At 43.3% G+C, this 21,905-nt stretch overlaps 1 long non-coding RNA gene across 2 annotated transcripts in view; it reads left to right on the top strand.

Moving 5' to 3' along the window:
* The window catches only part of LOC112547279 (uncharacterized), a 35,634-nt gene extending 14,842 nt beyond the window's left edge, over positions 1 to 20,792 (top strand). The window contains exons 3-5 of one of the 2 annotated variants that reach the window (XR_016349145.1): positions 11,821 to 12,024; positions 18,509 to 18,967; positions 20,002 to 20,792. This is a non-coding gene — a long non-coding RNA (uncharacterized LOC112547279). Of the gene's footprint in view, positions 1 to 11,820; positions 12,025 to 18,508; positions 19,224 to 20,001 lie in introns of those variants that run through there. The other variant, XR_016349144.1, reaches the window with a different exon arrangement.
* Positions 20,793 to 21,905: the final 1,113 nt, after the last annotated feature.

The raw sequence follows: 21,905 nt of genomic DNA, 5'->3' as shown, positions 1-21,905 counted from the left end.
AATAAAAGATCAACCCAAAAGTTATATTAGTGTGTATAAATTAGAAGTTATTAAATTCATTTTGGAAATTTACAATTACATCATTTTATTTTTAGTTCAAATAAAAGCTTTCTTAAATCTCTCCATACTCTTGTTTTTCACTCTGTAATGTGACTGAAAACTTTACAAACACAAAATTTCTTTTACAAAAGAGAATGGCAATGGAATGTTTCACTGGATAATTCACTGTGCATAAAAAAAGAATGATTGTGAGAAGAGTAACATCTGAAGTTATGGCAGAATAGCCACATAGGCTTGGATGGCAATTCTCATAACCTGGGAATTGAATACTTAGGGGATCTCCAAAAGGAAATGATTTCTTGAGGATTTTTTTTGTTTGTTTCTTTAGTTCTTGCAGCATCCATGGATTTTCTGCAGTCTGATTTCTTTCACACACACAAAAAAAAAAAATAAAATAAAAATAAAAGAAAAGAAAAGAAAAGAAAAGAAAAGAAAGGCCTGAAAAGGCAAGAAACTTAACTGCTCTGGGGAATGGAAAAGCTTAATTATTCTTTCAAACTTCTCTCACAGAGATGAAGAAATGCAACAAAGAGAATTCAACTAGTATGAATTTTTGCAGTTCAGAAATTTAAGATTTCTGAAACTACAGAGAAAGAATTTATTCTTCTCACTGCATAGTATGCACAGTACTGTGTGGAAGTATTTTATCCACATGTGTGAGGGACCAAATAGAACTTTTCTCTGTAAACAAAAGTAAGCAAGAAAGGGTTTGTTTTTTTTAACTAACTTTTCTCACCCTACAATCATAATATCCATTCACCTTATTGAGACCTTCACAGAACTCACGAGTCCATCTCGTAGAGGCTAAATCCAAATTCTATATAAAAATCAATGGAAATATTCTTATTGATGTCAGTGTTAATTGGCAGGGTCCTAAGTAAAGTACTTTGATAATGAGCAATTATAGATTGTCTTTAATTTGGATAGCAAAAGATAATGTGTCCTACACTAGTCCTAGCTATGTGATTTTTTTCCATTGCACACAGTCAGGAAGAGAGAGGCTGTGACGGGGCGGACCGGCCCCGCACTGACGAACGGGGGATAGCCCAGGCCCAGCTGGCAAAGGAAGTCCCACCCCTCCGACCCTGCTGGGCATGCTCCCAGCAGCAGCCGGGTATAAAGGCAGAAGGATCCCTATAGTCAGGGAGGCCGCAGGGTGAGGGAGGAGACCAGGCCGGGCCAGTGTTCCTGCAGCAGCTGGGGCCAGAGTTGCTGCCCGTGCCTGACCCTGACACAGGGAAAGCAGCCGCCGACCCAGGGCGGTAGGAGAGCGCCCACAACCCTGGCAGGTACGGCCTCAGAGGCGAAGGGGCCCCAGGGGAACCGGGGCGCGGTAGGAAGCAGCCCAGGGCAAAGGATACAAAGTTTGGCTCGGCGTGTATCGGCCGGATCCCCCGCCGAGTGGGCAGGAGCCATAGGCCCTGCCTAAAGGGCCCTGGGCTGGGACCCGGTGGAGAGGGAGGGCCTGGGTCCCCCCACCACCCGTTTTCCCTTCCCTGGATAAGCAAACCCCAAGCCAGGGGAGGCTTCTCAGAGCAGCTAGGCCTCTAGTACCATATATGCCCTGATAGAGGGACCTAGACTTTTATGTTGGGACTTTGGGTACTGTATAGACCCGGTAGGAGGGGGCCAAAACCCCTGACAGGGGCATACCCCCTGACATAGGCAAAACAGCTCTATCTTAACAAATAATTGTATATTAATATGAGATCAGTAAGCACCCATGGCAGGATTCCTTGTCACTAGATTCATCCTGTGCTCCTTAAGCAAAACTCCCCTACATCAGTTGCCTCCAAGTGCATACATCAGTGGGAGAAGGAATCATATGTGAGGTCATGTTGAGAGCATGGTGCAGCCAGGCTCCAGTATGCATAATTATAGTGTTTAGGTAAAATAGATGCCCTACTTCTCTAATTTCTACCAGGGCCAAGTGGCCAAGGATTCATAGCTGGCTCCCTGCAGCTGTCACAGCCCACTGTATCTGTGCTCAGATGTGCTGGAGAATTGCCAGTCCCGCGTTAAATGAGTAGTTATTGTCTGAAACCGTACTTCTCTTTTAATTGCTGATAAAATGTGGATGGCATTTTAGAAAATTTGGGTGTGGAAGAATGGTATTTTAGAAAATTTAGAAGATTAAATGGTCTCACTAAGCGTGCTGCTTGAGCCATGCTTATGCAAATTATTGTTTTCTACAGCTTTAATTTTGGATGGAATGTTATCAGGCCAGATTGTTGTCTAGAAGTCAGTGAAGTTATATGAATTTACACCAGCTGAAGATTTAGATCCCTTTGTTTGAGAGACAAGGCTGATCATTTTGACATATACTATTTGTAGTGCCCGGTCTCTGATGAAATCAAATGTCTGTGTTGTAGAGTAACTATTTAACAAATGTGTAGAATCATAGAATCTTAGAAATGCAGGGCTAGAAGGAAACTCAAGTGGTCATCTAGTTTAGTCTCCTGCATTGGGACCATATATACACAGACTATCTCGAACACGTATTTGTCTAACCTGTTCTTAAAAGCCTCCAACAACAGTAATTCCATAATCTCCAAAGGAAACCTATTCCAGAACTGAACTTTATAGTTTGAAAGCTTCCCTAAGATCTAACCTAAATCTCCCTTGCTGCAGATCAAGCCCTTTACTACTTGTCCTGCCTTCAGTGCAGATGGAGATTAATCATAATCCATTTTATAAGGGCCCTTACTCTAATTAAAGACTGCTATGAATTCACCCTCATTCTTCTTTTCTCAAGACTATATATAATCAGTTTTTTTTATCTTTTCTCATAGGTCAGGTTTTCTTCACACTTTATTGTTTTTGTTACTCTCCTCTTGACTCTCCAAATTTTCCATATATTTCTTGAACTGTGACACCCAGCCTTTCATACAGTTTTCCAGCGGAGTCTTCCTGAGAAGAGAGTCGAATGGACAGATTTCTCCCTTGGGCTTACGCAGGGGTGCAAATTCTGGCCCACGGGCAGGATCTGGTCCACAAGGTTAATCCTTGGTGGGCCCCCACCTTTATGTTTACCTGTGCTTCTGCAGGTATCAGATGATTGCAGCTCGTGTTGGCTGTGAATCACCTTTCATGACCAATGCGAGTGGTGGGGAGCTGCGTCCTGGTCCGTGCCACTTCCCCCCGCACACATTGGCTGCAAATGGCAATCTGAGAGTTACAATTGTCCAATACCTGCAGAGGTGCAGGTAAACATAGTGGCAGTGGCTTGCCAGGGACTAATTTGGGTGAGCTGCCACTCTTTTATTGCCCACCCCAGTCTTACAGCCCTTCTATTAATACAACCTGGAATATTAGCCTTTTGCACAACTTCATCACATTGTTGACTTATATTCCATTTTTAATTCCCCAGATTCTTTTTCAGCTATAGTATTACCCAGCCAGTTGTTCCCCATTTTGCAGTTGTGCTTTTGCTTTTTCCAGTGAAATATTTTGAACTTATCTTTACTGAACTTCATTTTTTACTTAAAACAATTCCTCAATTTGTCAAAATCCTTTTGAATTCTAATCCTGTCCTCCAAAGTTCTTGCAACCCCTCCAAGCTTGGTGTCGTCAGCAAATTTTATAAGCATACTCTCCATTCTATTATTTCTTAGTAGTGAAAATAATATATAGTACCAGAGCCAGCACAGACGTCTGTGGGACCTAACTAGATGTGTCCTCAAAGTTTGAATGCAAACCACTGATAAATACGCCTTGAATAATTTATTTCAACCAGTTTTGTATAACCTTATCAATGAATGGTTTTAGCAAGGATATGTGAAACACTGGGTGTATTCTGAGGTATATGGATACTAAAACCTCATAGTCATTTGGTTGGTTATATGGCTGACGTATCAGGATTTCAGTTTAAATATGTCTAGCTGATGTGAAGGATTTGGGCTGAGCGCCACACTTTTCCCTCAGTAGTGGATGCTAGGCTTTCCTATCTCTGTCAGCATACTGATTTTCATCTTGCGTGGCCTTGTCCAGAAGTTCCTTCACTTCTTGGGACTTATCAATCTTGTGCACCCAGTTGTCTGCCATGGTATTGGGAGAGTTGACGGATGTGGCTGTGTGGAGATGAAGTGTAGAATATATCATTTGCATAAGACAGATTCTGCCTAGTGGAGACATGGTAAGCATTCTTGTGCATAAACTGTGCTTGGGGCAGGAGATTTAACTAATAGTTTTGATGGAAATTCATGAAGCAGGCACATGTATTGTTCTAAGGCCAGGTCTATACTAGGGGGGCAAAGTCAAACTAAGATACACAACTCCAGGGAGAATCTCTCCTGTTGACTTCCCTTATTCCTGGTGACCTGGTGGAGTACCAGAGTCAATGGGAGCATGATCAGCAGTTGATTTAGCATGTCCTTACTAGACCTGCTAAACTGACCCCTGGGAGATCAATCTTCATAGCATCAATCTTCTGATAAGTGAAGATAAGACCAAAAATTTGATTTACTTGTTCAGATTACTAGTCAGTTTGAAGATAATAGGGGGTGATGGGTCAGTAATCATGGACCCCAATCAATTGGGTTTTATGCCAGAGCCATGACAAACTATAAACCCTAATCAGTTGTGACTTACTCTGAAGTGCATGGAATTGTGAGTCACCAGGAGCTGGGCCACTTCTTCCGCAGAGGGCTGGTGCAAAGCCTCTGGGAACAAAGCAGGCCATTTTTGTCAATTATTTAATCATGTATCAGAGGGGTAGCCATGTTAGTCTGAATCTGCAAAAATGGCGAGGAGTCCTGTGGCACCTTATAGACTAACTGATGTGTAGGAGCATAAGCTTTTGTGGGCAAAGACCCATCTGACGAAGTGGGTCTTTGCCCACGAAAGCTTATGCTCTTACACTTCAGTTAGTCTATAAGGTGCCACAGGACTCGTTGCTGCTTTTATTTAATCAAGGTGAGGTCTAATGTCTGCCAGTTAGACACTGGGAGATTGATTTTGAATTTAGAGTAATGGCTACCTAGAATCTGGACAGGATCTTGGAAGGCCTTATAGTGTGGAGATGTTTTGAGCACAGTCTCTTGGTGTAGGCATGTGCCTTACAGAAATTAACATGTGACTGGATTGTTGAATACAACTGAGGCCACTGAAAAGAGTGGTTGGCCAAATGGAAGGTCTTGAGGAGATCCAGGTGGCCTGCTGATGGCCAGTTCCTCCTAATCATCTTCAGGTGCAGACGGAGAAACAGCTCCCTCTCATGTCAATCCTAACAGGAGCTGAGAGGAGAGAGAAAAACGTGTATACAGTTACTTGTTACCTCCTATTGTTTAGTTTTTATTTAATTATCCTTAAGTGAACTCCCTTGTTGTGGACATGGCCCAGCAAAGAGAAAAGTGCCACATTATAAAAATGCCTCCGGGGACAAAGACAGCAAAAGGCTTGACCTATTAGGCAGGAAGGTATACTCATCAGCTACACTAACACTCCTCATGGCGAATTATTCTGTTTTGTTGGCCAATCACAACTTTGATAATTATGCCAAACTTGTTCATCTCATTGAACATCTTCCAGAGACCAAACGTCAAGTCCTGAAAGCGATCATACAGGAAGGATACATGTCCTCCCGTTCTGCACTCCACGTTACCTTGGACACGGCTGATGCAGCAGCCAGGACTATAGCTACATCCGTGGTCATGCGTAGGGCTTCATGGCTACATATGGTAGCAGTCCCTAAGGAGCTCCAGAATAAGGTGCAGGACTTACCTTCTGATAACCAAACCTTGTTTACAGATAAAACTGATTAAGTCCTCCACTCTGGGAAAGACTCATGCACAGCATTAAGGACATTGGGTATGTACACGCCACCTTTCCATCGGAGGCGATATATACCCGAACAAAGGCAAAGACCCTTTTACTACGCACCATCACAGGCACGGCAATATGACCCTCAAAGAACAAGACAGCATCCCCAGAGTCCACGCCCACAAGTCGCCACACCAACCCCCAGCAGTCAAACAAGCAGTAGGTTTGAAAGAAACATCTCATAGACTCATAGACTTTAAGGTCAGAAGGGACCATTATGATCATCTAGTCTGACCCCCTGCACAGTGCAGGCCACAAAATCTCACCCACCCCTCCTAGAATAATCCTCTCACCTATATCTCAGATATTGAAGCCTTCAAATACTTTGAAGACCCCAAGATGCAGAGAATCCTCCAGCTGTGATCTGTACCCCATGCTACAGGGGAAGGCGAAAAACCTCCAGGGCCTCTGCCAATCTACCTTGGAGGAAAATTCCTTCCCGACCCCAAATATGGCGATCAGCTAAACCCTGAGCATGTGGGCAAGACTCATCAGCCAGACACCCAGAAAGTTCTCTATAGTAACTCCTATCATCCCTCCATTGACCTATTTCCCACTGATAATGAATGGTCAATTAGCTACCAAGATCATGTTATCTCATCAAACCATCCCCTTCATAAACCCATCTAGTTTAATCTTGAAACCAGATAGATCTTTTGCCCCCACTACTTCCCTTGGAAGGCCGTTCCAGAACCTCACTCCTCTAATGGTTAGAAACCTTCGTCTAATCTCAAGTATAAACTTCCTACTAGCCAGCTTATATCCATTTGTTCTTGTGTCCACATTGGTATTAAACTTAAATAATTCCTCTCCCTCCATGGTATTTATCCCTCTAATATATTTAAAAAGTGCAATCATGTCCACCCTCCGCCTTCTTTTGGTTAAAGTAAACAAGCCAAGCTCCTTGAATCTCCTTTCATAAGACAGGTTTTCCATTCCTCGGATCATCTTAGTGGCCCTTCTTTGTACCTGTTCCAGTTTGAATTCATCCTTCTTAAACATGGGAGACCAGAACTGCACACAGTATTCCAAATGGAGTCTCACCAATGCCTTGTATAATGGCACTAACACCTCCTTATCCCTACTGGAAATACCTCGCCTAATACATCCCAAGATCGTATTAGCCTTTTTCACGGCCATGTCACAATGGCGGCTCATAGTCATTTTATAATCAACCAGGACTCCGAGGTCCTTCTCCTCCTCCGTTACTTTCAACTGATGTGTCCCCAGCTTATAACCAAAATTCTTGTTATTAAACCCTAAATGCATAACCTTACACTTCTCACTATTAAATTTCATCCTATTGCTATCACTCCAATTTACAAGATCATTCAGATCCTCCTGCATGATATCCCGATCCTTTTCTGAATTGGCAATAGCTCCCAACTTTGTGTCATCCACAAAGTTTATTAGGACACTTCCACTTTTGGTGCCAAGATCAGCAATAAAAAGATTAAATAAAATTGGCCCCAAAACTGATCCCTGAGGAACTCCGCTAGTAACCTTCCTCGAACCCGATAGTTCACCTTTCAATATGACCCGCTGTAGTCTCCCCTTTAACCAGTTGCTTATCCACCTCTCAACTTTCATATTAATCCCTATCTTTTCCAATTTAACTAATAATTCCCCATGTTGTACTGTATCAAATGCCTTACTAAAGTCAAGGTAGATTAGATCCACTGCATTTCCTTTATCTAAAAAATCTGTTACTTTCTCAAAAAAGGAGATCAGGTTAGTTTGGCACGATCTACCTTTTGTAAAACCATGTTGTAATTTGTCCCAAATGCCGTTAGTCTCAATGTCTCTAACTACTTTCTCCTTCAAAATTTTTTCCAGGATCTTACATACTACACATGTCAAACTAACAGGCCTATAGTTACCCGGGTCGCTTTTTTTCCCTTTCTTAAAAACCGGAACTATATTAGCTATTCTCCAGTCAACCCCTTAGTTTAGAGATTTATTAAAAAATTTTGCTAATGGATTTGCAAGTTCATGTGCCAGTTCCTTTAATATTCTTGGATGAAGATTATCTGGGCCCCCCGATTTACTCCCATTAAGCTGTTCAAGTTTGGCTTTTACCTCGGATATGGTAATATCTACCTCCTTATCTTTAGTCCCATTTGTTAACTTACCATTATCCCTAAGCTCTTCATTAACCTCATTAAAGACTGAAGCAAAGTATTTGTTCAAATATTGGGCCATTCCTAGATTATCCTTAACCTCCACTCCATCCTTAGTAATTAGCGGTCCTACTTCTTCTTTTTTTGTTTTTTTTCCTATTTATACGGCTATAAAGCCTTTTACTATTGGTTTTAATTCCCTTTGCAAGGTCCAACTCTACCTGACTTTCAGCCTCTCTCACTTTATCCCTACATGCTCTAACCTCAATAAGGTAGCTTTCTTTACTAATCCCTCCCATTTTCCACTCCTTATATGCTTTCTGCTTTTTCTTAATCACCTCTCTGAGATGCTTGCTCATCCAACTTGGTCTAACACACCTGCCTATAAATTTTTTTTCCCTTTTCTAGGTATACAGGCTTCTGACAGCTTCTGCAACTTTAACTTAAAATAATTCCAGGCCTCCTCCACTTTAAGATCCATAATTTCTTTAGTCCAAACAATTTCCCTAACTAATTTCCTTAATTTACTAAAGTTAGCTCTTTTGAAATCAAAAACCCTAGTCTCAGATTTATTTTTGTTTATCCTTCCATTTAATTTAAACTGAATTAGCTCATGATCTAGGTTGTCTCCTACAACCATTTCATCTATGAGGTCCTCGCTACTCACCAAAACCAAATCTAAAATAGCATCCCCCCTGTTGGTTCAGCAACTACTTGATGAAGGAATTCATCAGCTATCACATCTAGGAAAATCTGAGCCCTATTATTATTACTAGCATTTTTTCTCCAGTCTATATCTGGAAAGTTGAAATCTCCCATGATTACGCAGTTTCCATGAGTATTTACTTCATTAAAAACATTAAAGAGGTCTCTATCCATGTCCAAATTGGATCCTGGTGGTCTATAACACACCCCAAGCACTATCCCAGGGGAGGATCTGATAGTTTTCTTCCCCAATGTGATTTTTTCCCAAACAGACTCTGTCTTCTCCATTCCATCACTTTTTATTTCTTTACAATCTACCTCATCTTTGATATACTTTTTATTTCTTTACAATCTACCTCATCTTTGATATACAATGCGACTCCACCACCTTTACCCTTATTTCTGTCTTTCCTAAACAGCACATACCCTTCAATACCTGTACTCCAGTCATGCCTAGTATTCCACCATGTTTCTGTTATTCCTATAATATCTGGTTTCACTTCCTGGACCAATAACTCTAGTTCCTCCTTTTTGTTACCTAGGCTCCTCGCATTGGTGTACAAATATCTTAATTTTTGCTGCTTGGCCTCATTCACATTCTTTACCCAATTTGGCACGGACGTTATACCTCCAATATGACCTATTAGACTAGTATCCACCCCACCCTTCCTCATGTTCATTCTCCTACCCCCAGCTATATCCTTTCTTACTTCGTTTTCCTCCCTCTCAGTGTTAAAATCTGGTGTAGAGATTACCTGGGCATCTCCCAACCGTCTCCCCCAAATTCCTAGTTTAAAGCTCTCTTAAGTTGAGCCAGCCTCCATCCTAGCAGTCTATTTCCCTCCCTACTTAGGTGAAGTCCATCTCTAGAGAACAGTCCTCTGTCCATAAATGCCTCCCAGTGACCATACATCCCAAAGCCCTCCTTATAGCACCACTGCCTAAGCCATCTATTGATCATCATAATCCTGTCACATCTTAGTTGCCCTTCTCTAGGAACAGGCAGAATCCCACTAAAGATCACCTGAGCCTCAATTTCCTTGGGCATCCTCCCCAGCCTAGCATAGTCTCCCTTAATTCGTTCCAGCGAGAATCTAGCTGTATCATTTGTTCCTACATGAAGGATGATCAATGGATTCCTTCCTGCTCCCTTAATAATCCTCTTCAACCTCAGTTCCACATCTCGTATCTTAGCACCTGGCAGACAGCACACCCTTCTATTCTCTGGATCAGCTCTGGTTACAGGCCTATCTATTCTTCTCAATAAGGAGTCCCCAATCACATAGACCTGCCTTTTCCTAGTGACAGTGTAATTCTCTGGTCTATCTCTAGCTTCCTCTGGCTGCAATTCCTTGCCATTCTTATTTTCCCTTGTAATCCTAATGCTCATTATTGGTGTTGTCTCCATTAAGTCTTCCCCTTTATCTATGGGACTAGCCACTCTTCTCTTCTTCTTTACCCTTCCATCTTCATTATCTATCTGCTGTACCCCTTCTACATTTTCCAGCTCCACATGCCTGTTCTTGAGCTCTATTTTTCCTTCACTGACCCATCTTTTCCTCTGCCTGGTCCTCTGAGTCACATGCTTCCACTGTCCATTTTCTTTGCCCAGCAGTCCCCCCTCTGAGGCCCTTGAACCTGCTTCCATCTGCATATCTAAGCTTTCCCCTTCAGCCACGTCATGCCTTTGCCCCATCATCTGCTCAAACCCCCTTCTAAACTCGACCAGAGTTTCCACCTGCATCTCCAGTCCTCTGATCTTTTCTTCCATCAGCTCTATCAGGCGGCACTTCATGCAAACAAAACTCCTTTCAGGTACCCCCTCCAGAATCATGTACATACTGCAGCTACCACATCCAATCATCCTCCTTGTGTTCTCTACTACTTGGGCCATGGCCACTAATGCCTGTGTTTTATCTACTTTCTCACCAAAATCCTATTAGTCCGCTGAACACAAAAACAAACCAAAACACCCTCTCCACAGCAAAAACAAACTCCAAACAGGTTCCAATATCCAAACTCCCCTTACAAACTCCCTCTCAAACTCCCCTGTTTACAGCTCTGTTTGCTTGGCTCCTGTGCCGCTGCAGCATCGAGGGATTGCAAACCATCCACTTGTTGTCCAGTCACAATGTCACCAATGCGCACTTCCACCATTGCTTAAGACCCTTCCAACATCGTTGGGCCACAATAACATCAGACCGATGGGTCATGCAGCTTATAACATCAGGCTACATGATCCCATTTGTGTCCCCACCCCCTTCCATCCCCTTCCTCCTGGAAAAAATTTTGAAGGAGAAAGTAGTTAGTACTCCCCCCCCTCCACACACACACTTGCTGCCTTTACCACGGGACCTAGCAGCAGCAACAGCTGCTTGTCCCACTTCTGCCCGATCAACCCATGATCCCTCTCCCACATCCCCCGCTGCCACTCTGCTTTTACCAAGGGACCTAGCAGAAGCAACAGCTGCTTGTCCCGCTTCTGCCCGATCAACCCAAGATCCCTCTCCTGCTGCCGCTCTGCTTTTACCACCGGACCTAGCAGCAGCAACAGTGGTAAAAGCAGAGCGGCAGCGGGGGACATGGGAGAGGGATCTTGGGTTGATCGGGCAGAAGTGGGACAAGCAGCTGTTGCTGCTGCTAGGTCCGGTGGTAAAAGCAGAGCGGCAGCGAGGGACGCGGGAGATGTCTGAAAGGGGAGCGGGGAAGGAGCCAGCGTCTTTGCGTGCCGGGCTCCTCTGTCTCTTTATGGGCGGGGGGAGAGGAGCGTTCGGGTTCTCACAGAACCCTTACGTTCGCTTCGCAGAACCCCAGGGTTCTGTGGAGCACCATTTGGGAAACACTGCACTACACGCTACAAAACATCCTTATGGCTGACACAGTGGTAGCCACCGCAGTACTTTCCACAGCGTCAACCCATTAACTCTGAACCTGCCGCCTTTACTTCGGCTATTGCTGTGAAGTCACCCACAGTGGAGCACCCATGGGGCACTACCCGAAGAAGAAGTTACTCACCTTGGGCAGTAACGACGGTTCTTCGAGGTGTGTCCCCCCCATCGGTGCTCCACGACCCGCTCTCCTCCCCTCTTTGGAGTCTGTTGTTTATGTCTTTCAGACCTCGACGATCAGGAGGAACTGGCGGGAGCTGGACCGCGCGACCAGAAATGGCATGAAAAGCCGCAAAATGGCCACCATGCATGCACGGTCCGGCAGACAATGGCTAAAAGATCTCCAATCTGCAGCGCCGGGACAAGCCCGACACCCACAGTGGAGAACCCACGGTGACACACACTTTTAAGAACCATCATTACTTTACAAGGTGAGTAACTTCTTCTTTTCAAATTAAGTTATGTGAACTCTTATCCCTTGAGATATGTGAGGAAAAACATTCAGTAATGATAAACAATGCCTTTTATTTAGTAAGGCTTGGTAATCTAATCTTGGGTATATTATGATGCTACATCAAATTGGGTACGCAATAGAATACGTTATTTGGAAAGGGATACAAAACCTAAAAAGTTTGAAAACCACTGCTCTGGGGCATGCCAGGCAGGGAATAACCTGCAGTCTCCATGTTCCCCGGAGTAGGCCTTCATCAAGGGGTAGGTTGGTCCAGGCAAATTGTCAGGATCCTGGCAAGGACAGTCACAACCACAGGTTGGAGCAGGGTCAAACCTGAGGCTGAGACCAGTTGGGACATGCTAAGCATGTTCCAGGACTTCATTAATACCAAGGATCCAAGTCAGATTTCAGAGTTTATGTTGGGACGCCAGGTCCAAATTAATCTGAGGTTAAAACAAGGATCTGAAGAGCAGGCAGCAGAAATGGTGATTGCAGCCCGTCTCCTAGCATCTAGCCCTCCATTAAGATTGTTTTTTTTTATATATCTACCTGTACACTTTTGTCACCTTTTCCCCATAAACCTAGTTTAAAGCCTTCCTCACTAGGTTCTCGCACTAGTGTACAAAAATGCTTTTCTCTTTCTTGGTTAGGTGGATCCCATCTCTTCCCAGTAATCCTTGTTCTTGAAAGATCATCCCATTGTCAAGGAAGCCAAATCTCTCCTATTAATACTTTCTGCTCCGGCATGCATTCTTTTCCAGGGTGTGCATATCACTGTCCCAGTCCTTACACCAAATTGGGAAGATAGATGAGAAACCAACCTTTACTGCCACCTGACTTTTGGAAGTTATGTAAAATCTTCAAGGACAGATTTTATGAGTTGAACTTTTGTCCCCTTCCTTTATGTGGCTGCATGCTCTTCAACTTCCACTGGAGTCAGCAATGCATTGGGTCCACTATATTTTAAAATGTTTTAGTCTAATCAAGCTTGATCAATATAAATGAAACACAATTAGCTGAAAGAAGCAGCATGCATGATAATACAAAATATTAGGCAACATTTGAGGAAAGCAAAAGGCAGTACTCATTAAAAGTAAAGAAAATATACAGCAGAAAAAAATAGGGGAACGTAAAGGAATCTGAAATCAATCTTTTCCATTATATCACATTAGGTTTATAAGATTTCACAGATACTGTTTGCCACCATACAATGTTCCATGTTTTAGAACTGTCCCTCCTTTTTTACACTTACGCTGTGTTTGAAAGGGATGGGGTTTTTCTCTCTTCTACTCCCTTGGGAACAAATCCAACATCCAGCCCATGTACCTTGATTGGAACAGAGAGAACGGTGCTTGGGCTCCCAAAGATCCCTTGCATCTTGTCATGCAAAAGCCTTACCCAGATCTGAGATCAATGTTGTGTACATTCCAGAGATGGAGGGGGAAAAAGGTGAAATATATAAAGAGTATAACAAAGAGATTATCTCCTACTGATTGAGGCCTGGAGTTGCTGGGTTCCTCCTGAGGGTGTTTGTATTGAGCACAGTAATATCCAGAAATGTAATCTCTTAACTAGCCATAGCACATACTGCACTTCAAAAACATACCACATGGGCTCATTACCCAGTTGGTGACTGTTTCAGAATTACAGTTTGGTCTCCCAGCAACTAAGGGCGTTTCTAAAAGATGTGGGAGTTCCTCTGATCATGAACTACAGGTTGAAACTCCCTCGTCCAAGACTTCCTGGTCTGGCAACATCCGTGATCCAACAGTGTCACGGATGTTGCTAGACCAAAGAGCCCCAGCTGCAGAGGTTGAGAGCTGCAGGGAGCAGAGCCAGTTTGGTTGGTGGGAGCCTTCAGGGGCAGGGACCTGGGGGTAGAGAGCCCTGGGACCTGTCGTCATGCGTGGGGCTGGGGAACACGGCGAGCAGTTGTTGCTGCTGTGCATGGGGCCAGAGAACCCCAAGAACAGATGCCACCGCCATCGCACACTCAGGGCCAAGGAACCTTGGGAGCAGCTACCACCCCACTGGGGGCAGGCAGCAGAGCCCTGCAAGGGGTCTGGGAGCAGCTGATCCAGGCAGGTGAGCCAAAGGAGGTCAGGCCTCTTGGTTCTCCCAGGGCAGCTGCCAGGAGGGAAGCCCCAGGAGAGCTCGGATGTTTGACCTCCTCTGGTCTGGCAAATTCCTTTGTTTGGGACCACTCTGGTCCCAAGGGTGTTGGACTAGGGAGCTTCAACTTGTACTGCCTTAAAATCTGTTTATATAGATAAAGAGATTAACCTTGTACATCTCTGAAACTGCTCTCTTTCTAGTGACTTATAGATCCACAGCTCAAGCCAAATTATTATTTTCAGTAGAAATGAGAGTACTGCCATAGTACTTACGCTGAAGTTATTAAGCACAGGAGTATAAGATGCTCATGTGACAGTCCCTATTCTTTCCTTCTCTCCATGGTGTTAAACTAATTGAAAGTAAATTCTGCAGATCCCTCAGACTGAAATTTTTGATAGAAAAATGAAAACAAATGTAGCATCTGCCTGAGATCCCTTATGTAAAATTGGCGGTTTTCCAGGCCCAGCCACTGACCCTGTTTCTTACAAAGACTGGTTTTCCAGGTTTTCATGTGCAAAAGCTCATCCTCAGAACTTTAACAAGTTGAATAATAGGGAAAATATGGGATTTTTAAAGTAAATATGGTATTTACGAAAAAATACCTCTTAACCAGCATGACGGAATCTTCCCCTTACCAACATAACTAAAACCCTCCCATTTTGGAGGGGAAAAAAGCAACAGTAGATCCCCTTTCTTTAATCCTGGACCATTCTGAGAGACTGCCAGTAACTGGACTCATTTGCTTGCCAACTTTACTATATATTTGTGATGCTCATCTGTCAATTAGGGAGTGAACTGGGAGAGACCCATGTCCCCTTGCTCATTTCACACAGGACTCTGAGCTGATGCTAAGTGGCAATGATTTGGCAGTGAGAAGTCAAAGAAGTATGAGCAAAGAAAGCAGGCTATGTGCTGTGAATAAATATGCGGCCATGCCTGCCTGACATGTGGACACATCTGTGGATCCCTCATTAGTTTACATTTGCAAAAGCTGACACACTAAAGCTAAAATAACTCTTCCATGTGTAGGGAGACTCCAGCTTATTTCCTAGTATCTCAGCTATTGTAGCTTCTTGATCTAATTCCTGTGTGTCACATAGGACTACTATTACTAAGAAAAATGGTTGCTAAAATAGTTGAGCTTTTCTATAGTGCAAACGAGGTTAATGTTTTTCATGCAGACTGATCTGTTTTATTCTACTTTGTATTATCAAAAACTGAAACAGCAGTTGAGGAGACTTCAGCAAATAGATACAGTTGTCTTACAGTTTTCAAAAGAACACTACCACAATCTCTCAGTTGTAACGTAGCTGGTGTCGATGTACCTTAAGGCAAGCTTTGGCACCATCCTCACAGGTAGGAGGTCAATGGGAGAAATGCTCCTATTGATTTTCTTTACTCCTCATGAGGACTAGGAGTTCTGTCATTAATGCGGGCACCCTTAGGCTGTGTCTACACTGGCACCCTTTTCTGTAAAAGGGATGCTAATGAGACACTTCGGAATTGCAAATTCCACGGGGGATTTAAATATCCCCCGTGGCATTTGCATGAACATGGCTGCCGCTTATTTCCAGCTCGGGGTTTTGCCGGAGAAAAGCTCCAGTCTAGACGGGATCTTTTGGAAAATAAGCCCTTTTCCGGAAGATCCCTTATTCCTACTTGAAAGCGAATAGGGCTTATTTTCCGCAAGATCCCATCTAGACTGGTGCTTTTCTCCGGCAAAACCCCGAGCCGGAAAAAAGCGGCAGCCATGTTCATGCAAATGTCACGGGGGATATTTAAATCCCCCGTGGAATTTGCAATTCCGAAGTGTCTCATTAGCATCCCTTTTACGGAAAAGGGTGCCAGTGTAGACACAGCCTTGGTAACTAATGTTACTCCTCGTTTTTTGGTTCGAACTAACGCGTCTCGGCACGCACTTTCATTTTCGAAACAGCTGTTGATCGGAGTAACGCGCTGATGAGATCATGCTAATGAAGCATGGGATATTTAAATCCCCGCTTCATTGACTATTTCGAATGTCTACATTTGCAGCCTTAGTTCAAACTAGGGTGCAATAGTAGACATACCCTGAGATCTGAACTTCCTGAAAAAGTCAATGATCTCAGATCCAAGTTTCTAGTCCAGATCTGCTTCTAGTCAGGAGCAGAGTAGGAAAGGAGGATTTTAAGGCTTTTTTTTTTTTAAGACAAAAAGTAACTAATTTTCTCTGAAAGAGAAGAAAGAGAGGAAGACTGTGATGGGACTGTATGGCTACGTCTACACTGGCATGATTTTACAGAAATGCTTTTAACGGAAAAGTTTTCCGTTAAAAGCATTTTCGGAAAAGCGCATCTAGATTGGCAGGACACTTTTCCACAAAAGCACTTTTTGCGGAAAAGCGTCTGTAGCCAATCTAGACACGCTTTTCCACAAAAAGCCCCGATCGCCATTTTCACGATCAGGGCTTTTTTGTGGAAAACAAATCTCCGCTGTCTACACTGGCCCTTTTGCACAAAAGTTTTTCAGAAAAAGACTTTTGCCCAAATGGGCGCAGCATAGTATTTCCGCAAAAGCACTGACAATCTTACATGAGATCATCAGTGCTTTTGCGGAAATTCAAGCGGCCAGTGTAGACAGCTGGCAAGTTTTTCTGGAAAAGTGGCTACTTTTCCGGAAAAAGTGGCCAGTCTAGACACAGCCCATAAGTAATCGATCAACTCCAGAACCATGTAAATCATAGCGAAGGCATGGATAGGGTCTTAGCAGTTGGTTAATGTGAGATGAGAGAGAAAAAATACGAACTAGGATTAATATATGCAGGCCTTTAATAACATGGGGCACATTCTCCTATTATAAGATATAATTGGTTCTTCTGGGAGCTACTCATATTCTGCAACTGGAGAACAGGGAGGTAACTAGGCATAGGATGTGGAGATGAATAGATAGTTGGTGATGACCATAGTTTTCTATAGCACTTATTAGCAGTTAATTCTGGAAGTAATTAGCCCACATATTTGGTAGTTTAAAACAACTATAAAAGCTCTATTACTTTTAGTACCTTCAATTAATGTGGGTGGTAGCAAGAATTTTGCTGCAATAATCTTTTAATGACACAAGTCTGCCAATTCAGTAAAGATATAGTAGATGACTTGGGGTTTGATAATTTTATTCCCCCCCCCCTTTTTTTTGCAGATATATACATCACTCTCCCAAAGGGAAAGCAAATTTTAACAAACTTTTCTAAATGTAAAATTGTTTTATAGTTAGAACAAGGCACATTTTTATGCATGTGACATTGAGATTATTCTATTTATTGGGTACAGTGCCTCAGAGATACTGTAATATATGTCTTGTCTTTGCTTGTTCTTTAAATAGAGAAGATTCCTATCATGTTTATTTTTTATTAGATAGGAGGGATTTTATCTTTCAAATCTTTGGAGACTAATTCATTCATTTGATCATCGCTACTTTCCATTGTAAAACTGTATTCAGGTGTTTTTGTCTGTTTTCTTCTTCTTCAGACTCTGATTATTCAGGCCCTTTGTATTCAGGCCCACTGACGTGGGAGGCAAAAGAGCCAGTTGCTTTGTGCAATTCAAAAGGGCCTGGGGCTCCCAACTACTTCAGCCCCAGACCTTCAAATTTGTTCCAGAGGCCCACACAGCACACTCTACGCCCTAGGTGTGCTCTAGGTAGTGCTGAAGGGCTGGCATTAGTGAGGCTAGCTCCAGACATGCCCCTGTTACTCAAAGCCCCACCCCTTCTGGGAACAAAGAGCTGCCCCCCCCACTTGGATCAGTGGGACAGCATTTCTGACAGCCCCCCTGATTCTGACACTCCTACATTTGTATTCTTTGAACAGTGATCAGTCAGCACAGTCTTGTTCACTAGACAATCACCCAATAATTGAAGAGCTTTCTTTTTTAGATGTACTAATGGCTTTGTAGTTGCAGTGTTCAGAAAAGGGCACATAAAATCCCCAGTTAATTTGACATTCACATATCTTATTATCTTCTATTTAATCAAATTAAATTTTGCTTTTATTACTTTTTAGCCAAGGCCACGCTATTGAGATGATTCTGTTTTGTTTTTCACTTTATATTGGATTTATTAATTTCTTCATAGGCTTTTCTTTGGCACTAATCATTATGGTATCCAAATGATTTGCAAACACCAATGAACTTATTTTCACAATATCATCCAGGAAGTGGGTATTGTCTTCATTTTACATATGGGAAATGGAGGCACAGAATGTTTAAAGTAAAAAATATCCACTAAATTGTAGTGGGCAGCCTTAGTCTAATTCTAAGACACATGGGACCAGATTTTTTCAGAGTATTTAACATTATGTACTTCATTTGCAGCTGTGAATGTTCAGCATTTATGCAAATCATACCCTAGATCTCAAGTCAAGCACTCAGAAAATGAAGCACACACAATCAGGAATCAAAAGTGGCAAGTTTGGGTTAAGTGACATGACTTGAAATACATAGGAACTCTGTGGGCACAGCCGGGATAAAATCCAATTCTGCTGGTCTGTGTTCAGCTGCCTTAATCATAAGGCTGTAATCCTCCCTCATTTGCTTCACGCCTTCTAACCTGATATACAAGCAAGCCACACACACCCTGCCGACTAATCAGAGGGAATGCTGCAACCTCAGACACAGGCACATTGCCTTGCTCCCCAGTATGGACTACAAGGTCATAGTGAAAGCCATCTCACTCTGGCTGGTGTCCCTGATGGCAGATGTGATGCACTCTTGCAAGAGCTACCACCATCCCAAAATGGAGCAGGAGAAGATGTCTGACAAGATGGATCACAGGTATTTAATAGACATTCTGGGCCATTTGGCATCAGGCCCTGCTTAGTCAGACCCTGCTTTCTACAAGTGCTTCATACCTTGTTAGAGCATTTGATCAAGCTCATCTGTGTCATGGCTGAACCTGTCTTTAGTCCAGCAGTGCACCAGGCTGACTGATCTTTAGCCAAATCTTTACCATCACCATTGGGCCCCTTTCTCTGCGTCCTTCATAAGAAGATATGGGTATGTCTACACTGCCACCCTAGTTCGAACTAGGGTGGCTAATGTAGGCATTCGAACTTGCAAATGAAGCCCGGGATTTAATTATCCCGGGCTTCATTTGCATGTTCCCGGGCGCCGCCATTTTTAAATACCCCGTAGTTCGAACTCCCTGCCCGCGGCTACACGCGGCACGGACTAGGTAGTTTGAATTAAAGCTCCTAATTTGAACTACCATTATTCCTCCTGCAAGGAGGTTTTACGGTAGTTCGAATTAGGAGCTTTAATTCAAACTACCTAGTCCATGCCACGTGTAGCCGTGGGCAGGTAGCTCGAACTACGGGGCATTTAAAAATGGCAGTGCCCGGGACATGCAAATGAAGCCTGGGATATTTAAATCCCGGGCTTAATTTGCAAGTTCGAATGCCTACATTAACCACCCTAGTTCGAACCAGGGTGGCAGTGTAGACATACCCTATGAGAGTTGATTTTGTGGGAACAAGACCTGCAAGTGATCCTGTTGTTGGACGCCAATGATGTGTTCCTCGTGGCTCAGAACCAGGGGGCCTTGGCATAGATGGAAACCCTCTATTTGATGGTCTTCTTCACCCAAATCAGCTGGGTCAAGAGCTCTGTCTGATGATCAGGGATAGGTGGAAGGTAGGCTGCCTTTCACTGGCACTCTGGGCCAGCCAATGGGGGCATCGGTCCAATGGTCTATGGGTCTACCTTTCAGCCACCAATCTCTCCCCACTGGAGTATTGGAATAATCTACGGGCTAAGTGACTGACTGGTTATGCAGATGGATGGTGTTTCACTTGTGTCTTTCCCTTCAGGACAGAGTGCTGTTATTCTATCAGCTGGTTCTCTCAAAAAATCGGGTACCCGTTCAACATCTAGAACCTGTTAGGACTAAAGCCATTCAAAATGGAGGCAGTGAACTTTTCAAAATGGAGGCAGTGAACTTTTGACTAAGGACTTCATTTTGATTAAAATGCCTGTGAGCAGCAGAAGACTCTGAGCTGTGCTGGCTCTCATCAGCCAGAACTAGTTTTTCCTGTCCAATCGGAACATGCCATTGCCTCAGAGTTTCATGCCACAGAAAAGATGTAAGGATCTGCGCAGCTGCTGGAGGGTGTGGTCTTTTCCATCTGTGTTCCTGTCAGCACCGGACCACCATAAACGCTGTGACTAGAGAGGGAGAAGATATACCATCAGTGATCCACCACCATCCTGGAAGATCTCCACTGTGATCTCCCTGGAGTTCCTCCCTGAGAGCTTCAAACTAGCTCAAAGGTAGAAGGTCCCAAGCCTTGGCTGCACAGCACCATTTGTGCCTCCCAATGTAAATGGGTTTTTTTTCTTTGGGTTCTTTGCTATCATCTCTTCCTTTATTTCTGGCCAAAGTGGGTATTTGGGCCTAGGCTTCATGCCTCTTTGATGTAATCCCTGCACTGTTATATAGTTATTGTTGATTAAGAATGCTTACTATTGTTTGTGGTGGTGTTTTTTGAGTCTCGTTTACATTTTCCATTTTCCCAGTTATTGTAATTTTAATCTTTTAATACATTTGTTAATTTACCTAGAGTGTCCTTCTATATTATTTCCACTGCATCGTGGGAGGGTGCACAGAGGGTATGTCTACACTACCCTCCTAGTTCGAACTAGGAGGGTAATGTAGGCATACCGCACTTGCAAATGAAGCCCGGGATTTGAATTTCCCGGGCTTCATTTGCATAAGCGGGGAGCCACCATTTTTAAATCCCCGCTGGTTCGAACCCCGTTTAGCGCAGCTACACGGGGCTCGAACTAGGTAGTTCGGACTAGGATTCCTATTCCGAACTACTGGTACAGCTCGTGGAACTAGCGGGGTAGTTCGAAGTAGCGGGGTAGTGTAGACATACCCTGAGGTATTATTACAGCACACCAGTAATAGGTGCAAGAAAAGGGTGCCTCTGAAACAGGGGCTACCTGATACAGAGGTCACCATTTGATACCTATTTCCTTAGTTGCCTTTACCCCCTAGGTAACACCTGCCTCTGGGAACCATGGCCAGCCTCCAGAAGAAGATCCTGAAGTTTGTCTGGCTGGGATTGTGCTGGTACTCTTAGGGGGTTCTGAGCCTCTGTGACAGCCTATGCTCTTATGGTCACCATTTTTATAAGACTATGATGGATTTTGTATCAAGTATGCCTTGTGAGGTATCATTTGAAAAGTCAATCTGCTGAATCTCATTTTCCTGTTAAAATATGTATAGTGACACTATGTGCAAAGTTATAGCGTTCAACTATATGACTGTTACTGAAATATATGGTAATTCTGGGAAATATGCACAAATCAGCTTTTCAAAGGCAGAAAAACACTAGCACCCCAATAGATATTAAAGGACCATCACCCACTTTAAGTGGCCATCCTCTAGCAGGATGGAAGGTACAAACAAGAAATTTACATTTAATCACAGGGACAATTGAAATGTCATGCCCAAATGGACTGTGTGTTACCATAACTCAGCAAGGATGTTTCTAGCACAAGAAATTGAGCTATAAAAACAGAGGAAAACACTTGGTCTTCACCTCTCCTCCTCCCATCTGTCTTCTCATGACATCTAAAATTGTTGAGATGCTTCCTGGTGTAAATTAAAGTGGTAGCTCACCTTTCTGATTGCTCTCTTGATCTTCCAAGGAATATTTCTCTATAACATATGGCTGTACATAATTTAATCATTGTGCAAATATTCATA

The sequence above is a fragment of the Pelodiscus sinensis genome, chromosome 3, assembly GCF_052426305.1.
Source record: "Pelodiscus sinensis isolate ZL-2025 chromosome 3, ASM5242630v1, whole genome shotgun sequence".
Taxonomy (NCBI): domain Eukaryota; kingdom Metazoa; phylum Chordata; order Testudines; family Trionychidae; genus Pelodiscus; species Pelodiscus sinensis.
Note: the sequence above shows the minus strand (reverse complement) of the source record. Positions and strands in the feature narration are given on the sequence as shown.